Source organism: Phyllobates terribilis, unplaced genomic scaffold (assembly GCF_046119375.1).
Source record: "Phyllobates terribilis strain yellow unplaced genomic scaffold, ASM4611937v1 Scaffold_5435__1_contigs__length_51691, whole genome shotgun sequence".
Classification (NCBI taxonomy): Eukaryota; Metazoa; Chordata; class Amphibia; order Anura; family Dendrobatidae; genus Phyllobates; species Phyllobates terribilis.
In genome coordinates this window covers 39,714-51,692 of record NW_027368182.1, presented here as the reverse complement: position 1 = coordinate 51,692, position 11,979 = coordinate 39,714, and the positions used below count along the sequence as shown (strand labels likewise).

At 45.0% G+C, this 11,979-nt stretch overlaps 9 non-coding genes across 9 annotated transcripts; all 9 read left to right on the top strand.

Moving 5' to 3' along the window:
• Positions 1-1,115: 1,115 nt before the first annotated feature.
• LOC141250209 (U2 spliceosomal RNA) lies at positions 1,116-1,306 on the top strand. Its single transcript, XR_012312547.1, has one exon. It is a non-coding gene; the product is annotated as a U2 spliceosomal RNA (small nuclear RNA).
• A 1,118-nt stretch (positions 1,307-2,424) lies between these two features.
• LOC141250208 (U2 spliceosomal RNA) lies at positions 2,425-2,615 on the top strand. Its single transcript, XR_012312546.1, has one exon. It is a non-coding gene; the product is annotated as a U2 spliceosomal RNA (small nuclear RNA).
• A 1,118-nt stretch (positions 2,616-3,733) lies between these two features.
• LOC141250207 (U2 spliceosomal RNA) lies at positions 3,734-3,924 on the top strand. The gene has a single exon (XR_012312545.1). It is a non-coding gene; the product is annotated as a U2 spliceosomal RNA (small nuclear RNA).
• Positions 3,925-5,042: 1,118 nt separating this feature from the next.
• On the top strand, positions 5,043-5,233 carry LOC141250206 (U2 spliceosomal RNA). Its single transcript, XR_012312544.1, has one exon. It is a non-coding gene; the product is annotated as a U2 spliceosomal RNA (small nuclear RNA).
• A 1,118-nt stretch (positions 5,234-6,351) lies between these two features.
• Positions 6,352-6,542, top strand: LOC141250205 (U2 spliceosomal RNA). The gene has a single exon (XR_012312543.1). It is a non-coding gene; the product is annotated as a U2 spliceosomal RNA (small nuclear RNA).
• Positions 6,543-7,660: 1,118 nt separating this feature from the next.
• Positions 7,661-7,851, top strand: LOC141250204 (U2 spliceosomal RNA). The gene has a single exon (XR_012312542.1). It is a non-coding gene; the product is annotated as a U2 spliceosomal RNA (small nuclear RNA).
• Positions 7,852-8,969: 1,118 nt separating this feature from the next.
• LOC141250203 (U2 spliceosomal RNA) lies at positions 8,970-9,160 on the top strand. The gene has a single exon (XR_012312541.1). It is a non-coding gene; the product is annotated as a U2 spliceosomal RNA (small nuclear RNA).
• Positions 9,161-10,278: 1,118 nt separating this feature from the next.
• Positions 10,279-10,469, top strand: LOC141250202 (U2 spliceosomal RNA). Its single transcript, XR_012312540.1, has one exon. It is a non-coding gene; the product is annotated as a U2 spliceosomal RNA (small nuclear RNA).
• Positions 10,470-11,587: 1,118 nt separating this feature from the next.
• On the top strand, positions 11,588-11,778 carry LOC141250201 (U2 spliceosomal RNA). The gene has a single exon (XR_012312539.1). It is a non-coding gene; the product is annotated as a U2 spliceosomal RNA (small nuclear RNA).
• Positions 11,779-11,979: the final 201 nt, after the last annotated feature.

The following is an 11,979-nucleotide window of genomic DNA, read 5'->3' as shown; positions in this document are numbered from 1 at the left end:
TAATGCAGTTTCTAAAATCAGAAAGAATTGAATTCAATGTTTTTTGTTCATTTTGCTTGTTTGTCGGATTTTGGGATGGACTCTTTGGCTCTGCTTTTCTTCTCCTCATTGGATTTTTCATGTTCAAAGTTGCAGAAGCCAGATTACAAGCTCATTTTGGTTCAACTTCAGCAACTGTGCATTGCATTGCCATGTAATGTGATGCAATGCTATCTTTCTAGCTCTCCCTTTCTACTTCCTTTTGGATAAACAGACATATTAGGCAAGCATTTTGGAGCTTTCACCTAAATAACTACAGGTGGTGAGATAAGCTGCACAATATAATTGACCTTTCAGTATATTGTTGCACACACACCATCTATTTAGCAAATGCCCTTGTTATCAACAGCAGCCTTTTAAACTCACCCGAGCTAACAGGTATGTGCGCTGGTTACACTGCTGCGCTTAAAATTTCTTTTTTGGTTTGCTACAATGCCTTTTCTGAAACGTTGTCTCCTTCTGCTGGAACACTGACTTCTTTCATTTAATGCCTGCAGACTATAAAAGAGAACCCAACCCAAAAAGTTTGGTTGATTAGTCTGTGGCATTCTGTTAAACTGTTGCTTATGGCGGTCTCTGTGAGCTTCTCAGCGACATTCAGCCAGCCAGGTATCCTGCCTGCAGTAGATGGAATGTGGCAATGGAACGCTGGCTGCGCGTGTCATAATAGGCTCTGAGCCTTTATATACCTGTGCACAGCAGCAGCCACCTTCAGTCTGCTGCTGGACAGCCAGCAGCAGCAGCAGCAGCAGGAGAGGTATGTAATCAGGAGCCCTCCTGCTAAGGGTAGACAGCTGCTCGTTCCACCCCACCCCCCGCCTTAATTGGTTCTCCTCCCTTCCAACGGTGTTGAGGCGGGTGGGAACAGCAGGGGGTGAAGGTGCTGTGTTTAAAGAGGTGGAGTTATGCAGATCTAAAACGCGTGGATTGCAGCAGCAGCAAGCCGAAAAGTGCAGGCATGTAAGGGATCTAGAGGTTGACAACATGTCTTCTTAACGGGAGTCCAGGAGCTCATCTCCACAAATGGACTTTTTAGGATCCTTGGGTGGCTCCGTAGTTTGAAACCAATTCTGGTTATCGCTTCTCGGCCTTTTGGCTAAGATCAAGTGTAGTATCTGTTCTTATCAGTTTAATATCTGATACGTCCCCTATCTGGGGACCATATATTAAATGGATTTTTAGAACAGGGAGATGGAAAAAGAGCTTGCTCTGTCCACTCCACGCATTGACCTGGTATTGCAGTATCTCCAGGACCGGTGCACCCCTTCTTTAATGCAGTTTCTAAAATCAGAAAGAATTGAATTCAATGTTTTTTGTTCATTTTGCTTGTTTGTCGGATTTTGGGATGGACTCTTTGGCTCTGCTTTTCTTCTCCTCATTGGATTTTTCATGTTCAAAGTTGCAGAAGCCAGATTACAAGCTCATTTTGGTTCAACTTCAGCAACTGTGCATTGCATTGCCATGTAATGTGATGCAATGCTATCTTTCTAGCTCTCCCTTTCTACTTCCTTTTGGATAAACAGACATATTAGGCAAGCATTTTGGAGCTTTCACCTAAATAACTACAGGTGGTGAGATAAGCTGCACAATATAATTGACCTTTCAGTATATTGTTGCACACACACCATCTATTTAGCAAATGCCCTTGTTATCAACAGCAGCCTTTTAAACTCACCCGAGCTAACAGGTATGTGCGCTGGTTACACTGCTGCGCTTAAAATTTCTTTTTTGGTTTGCTACAATGCCTTTTCTGAAACGTTGTCTCCTTCTGCTGGAACACTGACTTCTTTCATTTAATGCCTGCAGACTATAAAAGAGAACCCAACCCAAAAAGTTTGGTTGATTAGTCTGTGGCATTCTGTTAAACTGTTGCTTATGGCGGTCTCTGTGAGCTTCTCAGCGACATTCAGCCAGCCAGGTATCCTGCCTGCAGTAGATGGAATGTGGCAATGGAACGCTGGCTGCGCGTGTCATAATAGGCTCTGAGCCTTTATATACCTGTGCACAGCAGCAGCCACCTTCAGTCTGCTGCTGGACAGCCAGCAGCAGCAGCAGCAGCAGGAGAGGTATGTAATCAGGAGCCCTCCTGCTAAGGGTAGACAGCTGCTCGTTCCACCCCACCCCCCGCCTTAATTGGTTCTCCTCCCTTCCAACGGTGTTGAGGCGGGTGGGAACAGCAGGGGGTGAAGGTGCTGTGTTTAAAGAGGTGGAGTTATGCAGATCTAAAACGCGTGGATTGCAGCAGCAGCAAGCCGAAAAGTGCAGGCATGTAAGGGATCTAGAGGTTGACAACATGTCTTCTTAACGGGAGTCCAGGAGCTCATCTCCACAAATGGACTTTTTAGGATCCTTGGGTGGCTCCGTAGTTTGAAACCAATTCTGGTTATCGCTTCTCGGCCTTTTGGCTAAGATCAAGTGTAGTATCTGTTCTTATCAGTTTAATATCTGATACGTCCCCTATCTGGGGACCATATATTAAATGGATTTTTAGAACAGGGAGATGGAAAAAGAGCTTGCTCTGTCCACTCCACGCATTGACCTGGTATTGCAGTATCTCCAGGACCGGTGCACCCCTTCTTTAATGCAGTTTCTAAAATCAGAAAGAATTGAATTCAATGTTTTTTGTTCATTTTGCTTGTTTGTCGGATTTTGGGATGGACTCTTTGGCTCTGCTTTTCTTCTCCTCATTGGATTTTTCATGTTCAAAGTTGCAGAAGCCAGATTACAAGCTCATTTTGGTTCAACTTCAGCAACTGTGCATTGCATTGCCATGTAATGTGATGCAATGCTATCTTTCTAGCTCTCCCTTTCTACTTCCTTTTGGATAAACAGACATATTAGGCAAGCATTTTGGAGCTTTCACCTAAATAACTACAGGTGGTGAGATAAGCTGCACAATATAATTGACCTTTCAGTATATTGTTGCACACACACCATCTATTTAGCAAATGCCCTTGTTATCAACAGCAGCCTTTTAAACTCACCCGAGCTAACAGGTATGTGCGCTGGTTACACTGCTGCGCTTAAAATTTCTTTTTTGGTTTGCTACAATGCCTTTTCTGAAACGTTGTCTCCTTCTGCTGGAACACTGACTTCTTTCATTTAATGCCTGCAGACTATAAAAGAGAACCCAACCCAAAAAGTTTGGTTGATTAGTCTGTGGCATTCTGTTAAACTGTTGCTTATGGCGGTCTCTGTGAGCTTCTCAGCGACATTCAGCCAGCCAGGTATCCTGCCTGCAGTAGATGGAATGTGGCAATGGAACGCTGGCTGCGCGTGTCATAATAGGCTCTGAGCCTTTATATACCTGTGCACAGCAGCAGCCACCTTCAGTCTGCTGCTGGACAGCCAGCAGCAGCAGCAGCAGCAGGAGAGGTATGTAATCAGGAGCCCTCCTGCTAAGGGTAGACAGCTGCTCGTTCCACCCCACCCCCCGCCTTAATTGGTTCTCCTCCCTTCCAACGGTGTTGAGGCGGGTGGGAACAGCAGGGGGTGAAGGTGCTGTGTTTAAAGAGGTGGAGTTATGCAGATCTAAAACGCGTGGATTGCAGCAGCAGCAAGCCGAAAAGTGCAGGCATGTAAGGGATCTAGAGGTTGACAACATGTCTTCTTAACGGGAGTCCAGGAGCTCATCTCCACAAATGGACTTTTTAGGATCCTTGGGTGGCTCCGTAGTTTGAAACCAATTCTGGTTATCGCTTCTCGGCCTTTTGGCTAAGATCAAGTGTAGTATCTGTTCTTATCAGTTTAATATCTGATACGTCCCCTATCTGGGGACCATATATTAAATGGATTTTTAGAACAGGGAGATGGAAAAAGAGCTTGCTCTGTCCACTCCACGCATTGACCTGGTATTGCAGTATCTCCAGGACCGGTGCACCCCTTCTTTAATGCAGTTTCTAAAATCAGAAAGAATTGAATTCAATGTTTTTTGTTCATTTTGCTTGTTTGTCGGATTTTGGGATGGACTCTTTGGCTCTGCTTTTCTTCTCCTCATTGGATTTTTCATGTTCAAAGTTGCAGAAGCCAGATTACAAGCTCATTTTGGTTCAACTTCAGCAACTGTGCATTGCATTGCCATGTAATGTGATGCAATGCTATCTTTCTAGCTCTCCCTTTCTACTTCCTTTTGGATAAACAGACATATTAGGCAAGCATTTTGGAGCTTTCACCTAAATAACTACAGGTGGTGAGATAAGCTGCACAATATAATTGACCTTTCAGTATATTGTTGCACACACACCATCTATTTAGCAAATGCCCTTGTTATCAACAGCAGCCTTTTAAACTCACCCGAGCTAACAGGTATGTGCGCTGGTTACACTGCTGCGCTTAAAATTTCTTTTTTGGTTTGCTACAATGCCTTTTCTGAAACGTTGTCTCCTTCTGCTGGAACACTGACTTCTTTCATTTAATGCCTGCAGACTATAAAAGAGAACCCAACCCAAAAAGTTTGGTTGATTAGTCTGTGGCATTCTGTTAAACTGTTGCTTATGGCGGTCTCTGTGAGCTTCTCAGCGACATTCAGCCAGCCAGGTATCCTGCCTGCAGTAGATGGAATGTGGCAATGGAACGCTGGCTGCGCGTGTCATAATAGGCTCTGAGCCTTTATATACCTGTGCACAGCAGCAGCCACCTTCAGTCTGCTGCTGGACAGCCAGCAGCAGCAGCAGCAGCAGGAGAGGTATGTAATCAGGAGCCCTCCTGCTAAGGGTAGACAGCTGCTCGTTCCACCCCACCCCCCGCCTTAATTGGTTCTCCTCCCTTCCAACGGTGTTGAGGCGGGTGGGAACAGCAGGGGGTGAAGGTGCTGTGTTTAAAGAGGTGGAGTTATGCAGATCTAAAACGCGTGGATTGCAGCAGCAGCAAGCCGAAAAGTGCAGGCATGTAAGGGATCTAGAGGTTGACAACATGTCTTCTTAACGGGAGTCCAGGAGCTCATCTCCACAAATGGACTTTTTAGGATCCTTGGGTGGCTCCGTAGTTTGAAACCAATTCTGGTTATCGCTTCTCGGCCTTTTGGCTAAGATCAAGTGTAGTATCTGTTCTTATCAGTTTAATATCTGATACGTCCCCTATCTGGGGACCATATATTAAATGGATTTTTAGAACAGGGAGATGGAAAAAGAGCTTGCTCTGTCCACTCCACGCATTGACCTGGTATTGCAGTATCTCCAGGACCGGTGCACCCCTTCTTTAATGCAGTTTCTAAAATCAGAAAGAATTGAATTCAATGTTTTTTGTTCATTTTGCTTGTTTGTCGGATTTTGGGATGGACTCTTTGGCTCTGCTTTTCTTCTCCTCATTGGATTTTTCATGTTCAAAGTTGCAGAAGCCAGATTACAAGCTCATTTTGGTTCAACTTCAGCAACTGTGCATTGCATTGCCATGTAATGTGATGCAATGCTATCTTTCTAGCTCTCCCTTTCTACTTCCTTTTGGATAAACAGACATATTAGGCAAGCATTTTGGAGCTTTCACCTAAATAACTACAGGTGGTGAGATAAGCTGCACAATATAATTGACCTTTCAGTATATTGTTGCACACACACCATCTATTTAGCAAATGCCCTTGTTATCAACAGCAGCCTTTTAAACTCACCCGAGCTAACAGGTATGTGCGCTGGTTACACTGCTGCGCTTAAAATTTCTTTTTTGGTTTGCTACAATGCCTTTTCTGAAACGTTGTCTCCTTCTGCTGGAACACTGACTTCTTTCATTTAATGCCTGCAGACTATAAAAGAGAACCCAACCCAAAAAGTTTGGTTGATTAGTCTGTGGCATTCTGTTAAACTGTTGCTTATGGCGGTCTCTGTGACCTTCTCAGCGACATTCAGCCAGCCAGGTATCCTGCCTGCAGTAGATGGAATGTGGCAATGGAACGCTGGCTGCGCGTGTCATAATAGGCTCTGAGCCTTTATATACCTGTGCACAGCAGCAGCCACCTTCAGTCTGCTGCTGGACAGCCAGCAGCAGCAGCAGCAGCAGGAGAGGTATGTAATCAGGAGCCCTCCTGCTAAGGGTAGACAGCTGCTCGTTCCACCCCACCCCCCGCCTTAATTGGTTCTCCTCCCTTCCAACGGTGTTGAGGCGGGTGGGAACAGCAGGGGGTGAAGGTGCTGTGTTTAAAGAGGTGGAGTTATGCAGATCTAAAACGCGTGGATTGCAGCAGCAGCAAGCCGAAAAGTGCAGGCATGTAAGGGATCTAGAGGTTGACAACATGTCTTCTTAACGGGAGTCCAGGAGCTCATCTCCACAAATGGACTTTTTAGGATCCTTGGGTGGCTCCGTAGTTTGAAACCAATTCTGGTTATCGCTTCTCGGCCTTTTGGCTAAGATCAAGTGTAGTATCTGTTCTTATCAGTTTAATATCTGATACGTCCCCTATCTGGGGACCATATATTAAATGGATTTTTAGAACAGGGAGATGGAAAAAGAGCTTGCTCTGTCCACTCCACGCATTGACCTGGTATTGCAGTATCTCCAGGACCGGTGCACCCCTTCTTTAATGCAGTTTCTAAAATCAGAAAGAATTGAATTCAATGTTTTTTGTTCATTTTGCTTGTTTGTCGGATTTTGGGATGGACTCTTTGGCTCTGCTTTTCTTCTCCTCATTGGATTTTTCATGTTCAAAGTTGCAGAAGCCAGATTACAAGCTCATTTTGGTTCAACTTCAGCAACTGTGCATTGCATTGCCATGTAATGTGATGCAATGCTATCTTTCTAGCTCTCCCTTTCTACTTCCTTTTGGATAAACAGACATATTAGGCAAGCATTTTGGAGCTTTCACCTAAATAACTACAGGTGGTGAGATAAGCTGCACAATATAATTGACCTTTCAGTATATTGTTGCACACACACCATCTATTTAGCAAATGCCCTTGTTATCAACAGCAGCCTTTTAAACTCACCCGAGCTAACAGGTATGTGCGCTGGTTACACTGCTGCGCTTAAAATTTCTTTTTTGGTTTGCTACAATGCCTTTTCTGAAACGTTGTCTCCTTCTGCTGGAACACTGACTTCTTTCATTTAATGCCTGCAGACTATAAAAGAGAACCCAACCCAAAAAGTTTGGTTGATTAGTCTGTGGCATTCTGTTAAACTGTTGCTTATGGCGGTCTCTGTGAGCTTCTCAGCGACATTCAGCCAGCCAGGTATCCTGCCTGCAGTAGATGGAATGTGGCAATGGAACGCTGGCTGCGCGTGTCATAATAGGCTCTGAGCCTTTATATACCTGTGCACAGCAGCAGCCACCTTCAGTCTGCTGCTGGACAGCCAGCAGCAGCAGCAGCAGCAGGAGAGGTATGTAATCAGGAGCCCTCCTGCTAAGGGTAGACAGCTGCTCGTTCCACCCCACCCCCCGCCTTAATTGGTTCTCCTCCCTTCCAACGGTGTTGAGGCGGGTGGGAACAGCAGGGGGTGAAGGTGCTGTGTTTAAAGAGGTGGAGTTATGCAGATCTAAAACGCGTGGATTGCAGCAGCAGCAAGCCGAAAAGTGCAGGCATGTAAGGGATCTAGAGGTTGACAACATGTCTTCTTAACGGGAGTCCAGGAGCTCATCTCCACAAATGGACTTTTTAGGATCCTTGGGTGGCTCCGTAGTTTGAAACCAATTCTGGTTATCGCTTCTCGGCCTTTTGGCTAAGATCAAGTGTAGTATCTGTTCTTATCAGTTTAATATCTGATACGTCCCCTATCTGGGGACCATATATTAAATGGATTTTTAGAACAGGGAGATGGAAAAAGAGCTTGCTCTGTCCACTCCACGCATTGACCTGGTATTGCAGTATCTCCAGGACCGGTGCACCCCTTCTTTAATGCAGTTTCTAAAATCAGAAAGAATTGAATTCAATGTTTTTTGTTCATTTTGCTTGTTTGTCGGATTTTGGGATGGACTCTTTGGCTCTGCTTTTCTTCTCCTCATTGGATTTTTCATGTTCAAAGTTGCAGAAGCCAGATTACAAGCTCATTTTGGTTCAACTTCAGCAACTGTGCATTGCATTGCCATGTAATGTGATGCAATGCTATCTTTCTAGCTCTCCCTTTCTACTTCCTTTTGGATAAACAGACATATTAGGCAAGCATTTTGGAGCTTTCACCTAAATAACTACAGGTGGTGAGATAAGCTGCACAATATAATTGACCTTTCAGTATATTGTTGCACACACACCATCTATTTAGCAAATGCCCTTGTTATCAACAGCAGCCTTTTAAACTCACCCGAGCTAACAGGTATGTGCGCTGGTTACACTGCTGCGCTTAAAATTTCTTTTTTGGTTTGCTACAATGCCTTTTCTGAAACGTTGTCTCCTTCTGCTGGAACACTGACTTCTTTCATTTAATGCCTGCAGACTATAAAAGAGAACCCAACCCAAAAAGTTTGGTTGATTAGTCTGTGGCATTCTGTTAAACTGTTGCTTATGGCGGTCTCTGTGAGCTTCTCAGCGACATTCAGCCAGCCAGGTATCCTGCCTGCAGTAGATGGAATGTGGCAATGGAACGCTGGCTGCGCGTGTCATAATAGGCTCTGAGCCTTTATATACCTGTGCACAGCAGCAGCCACCTTCAGTCTGCTGCTGGACAGCCAGCAGCAGCAGCAGCAGCAGGAGAGGTATGTAATCAGGAGCCCTCCTGCTAAGGGTAGACAGCTGCTCGTTCCACCCCACCCCCCGCCTTAATTGGTTCTCCTCCCTTCCAACGGTGTTGAGGCGGGTGGGAACAGCAGGGGGTGAAGGTGCTGTGTTTAAAGAGGTGGAGTTATGCAGATCTAAAACGCGTGGATTGCAGCAGCAGCAAGCCGAAAAGTGCAGGCATGTAAGGGATCTAGAGGTTGACAACATGTCTTCTTAACGGGAGTCCAGGAGCTCATCTCCACAAATGGACTTTTTAGGATCCTTGGGTGGCTCCGTAGTTTGAAACCAATTCTGGTTATCGCTTCTCGGCCTTTTGGCTAAGATCAAGTGTAGTATCTGTTCTTATCAGTTTAATATCTGATACGTCCCCTATCTGGGGACCATATATTAAATGGATTTTTAGAACAGGGAGATGGAAAAAGAGCTTGCTCTGTCCACTCCACGCATTGACCTGGTATTGCAGTATCTCCAGGACCGGTGCACCCCTTCTTTAATGCAGTTTCTAAAATCAGAAAGAATTGAATTCAATGTTTTTTGTTCATTTTGCTTGTTTGTCGGATTTTGGGATGGACTCTTTGGCTCTGCTTTTCTTCTCCTCATTGGATTTTTCATGTTCAAAGTTGCAGAAGCCAGATTACAAGCTCATTTTGGTTCAACTTCAGCAACTGTGCATTGCATTGCCATGTAATGTGATGCAATGCTATCTTTCTAGCTCTCCCTTTCTACTTCCTTTTGGATAAACAGACATATTAGGCAAGCATTTTGGAGCTTTCACCTAAATAACTACAGGTGGTGAGATAAGCTGCACAATATAATTGACCTTTCAGTATATTGTTGCACACACACCATCTATTTAGCAAATGCCCTTGTTATCAACAGCAGCCTTTTAAACTCACCCGAGCTAACAGGTATGTGCGCTGGTTACACTGCTGCGCTTAAAATTTCTTTTTTGGTTTGCTACAATGCCTTTTCTGAAACGTTGTCTCCTTCTGCTGGAACACTGACTTCTTTCATTTAATGCCTGCAGACTATAAAAGAGAACCCAACCCAAAAAGTTTGGTTGATTAGTCTGTGGCATTCTGTTAAACTGTTGCTTATGGCGGTCTCTGTGAGCTTCTCAGCGACATTCAGCCAGCCAGGTATCCTGCCTGCAGTAGATGGAATGTGGCAATGGAACGCTGGCTGCGCGTGTCATAATAGGCTCTGAGCCTTTATATACCTGTGCACAGCAGCAGCCACCTTCAGTCTGCTGCTGGACAGCCAGCAGCAGCAGCAGCAGCAGGAGAGGTATGTAATCAGGAGCCCTCCTGCTAAGGGTAGACAGCTGCTCGTTCCACCCCACCCCCCGCCTTAATTGGTTCTCCTCCCTTCCAACGGTGTTGAGGCGGGTGGGAACAGCAGGGGGTGAAGGTGCTGTGTTTAAAGAGGTGGAGTTATGCAGATCTAAAACGCGTGGATTGCAGCAGCAGCAAGCCGAAAAGTGCAGGCATGTAAGGGATCTAGAGGTTGACAACATGTCTTCTTAACGGGAGTCCAGGAGCTCATCTCCACAAATGGACTTTTTAGGATCCTTGGGTGGCTCCGTAGTTTGAAACCAATTCTGGTTATCGCTTCTCGGCCTTTTGGCTAAGATCAAGTGTAGTATCTGTTCTTATCAGTTTAATATCTGATACGTCCCCTATCTGGGGACCATATATTAAATGGATTTTTAGAACAGGGAGATGGAAAAAGAGCTTGCTCTGTCCACTCCACGCATTGACCTGGTATTGCAGTATCTCCAGGACCGGTGCACCCCTTCTTTAATGCAGTTTCTAAAATCAGAAAGAATTGAATTCAATGTTTTTTGTTCATTTTGCTTGTTTGTCGGATTTTGGGATGGACTCTTTGGCTCTGCTTTTCTTCTCCTCATTGGATTTTTCATGTTCAAAGTTGCAGAAGCCAGATTACAAGCTCATTTTGGTTCAACTTCAGCAACTGTGCATTGCATTGCCATGTAATGTGATGCAATGCTATCTTTCTAGCTCTCCCTTTCTACTTCCTTTTGGATAAACAGACATATTAGGCAAGCATTTTGGAGCTTTCACCTAAATAACTACAGGTGGTGAGATAAGCTGCACAATATAATTGACCTTTCAGTATATTGTTGCACACACACCATCTATTTAGCAAATGCCCTTGTTATCAACAGCAGCCTTTTAAACTCACCCGAGCTAACAGGTATGTGCGCTGGTTACACTGCTGCGCTTAAAATTTCTTTTTTGGTTTGCTACAATGCCTTTTCTGAAACGTTGTCTCCTTCTGCTGGAACACTGACTTCTTTCATTTAATGCCTGCAGACTATAAAAGAGAACCCAACCCAAAAAGTTTGGTTGATTAGTCTGTGGCATTCTGTTAAACTGTTGCTTATGGCGGTCTCTGTGAGCTTCTCAGCGACATTCAGCCAGCCAGGTATCCTGCCTGCAGTAGATGGAATGTGGCAATGGAACGCTGGCTGCGCGTGTCATAATAGGCTCTGAGCCTTTATATACCTGTGCACAGCAGCAGCCACCTTCAGTCTGCTGCTGGACAGCCAGCAGCAGCAGCAGCAGCAGGAGAGGTATGTAATCAGGAGCCCTCCTGCTAAGGGTAGACAGCTGCTCGTTCCACCCCACCCCCCGCCTTAATTGGTTCTCCTCCCTTCCAACGGTGTTGAGGCGGGTGGGAACAGCAGGGGGTGAAGGTGCTGTGTTTAAAGAGGTGGAGTTATGCAGATCTAAAACGCGTGGATTGCAGCAGCAGCAAGCCGAAAAGTGCAGGCATGTAAGGGATCTAGAGGTTGACAACATGTCTTCTTAACGGGAGTCCAGGAGCTCATCTCCACAAATGGACTTTTTAGGATCCTTGGGTGGCTCCGTAGTTTGAAACCAATTCTGGTTATCGCTTCTCGGCCTTTTGGCTAAGATCAAGTGTAGTATCTGTTCTTATCAGTTTAATATCTGATACGTCCCCTATCTGGGGACCATATATTAAATGGATTTTTAGAACAGGGAGATGGAAAAAGAGCTTGCTCTGTCCACTCCACGCATTGACCTGGTATTGCAGTATCTCCAGGACCGGTGCACCCCTTCTTTAATGCAGTTTCTAAAATCAGAAAGAATTGAATTCAATGTTTTTTGTTCATTTTGCTTGTTTGTCGGATTTTGGGATGGACTCTTTGGCTCTGCTTTTCTTCTCCTCATTGGATTTTTCATGTTCAAAGTTGCAGAAGCCAGATTACAAGCTCATTTTGGTTCAACTTCAGCAACTGTGCATTGCATTGCCATGTAAT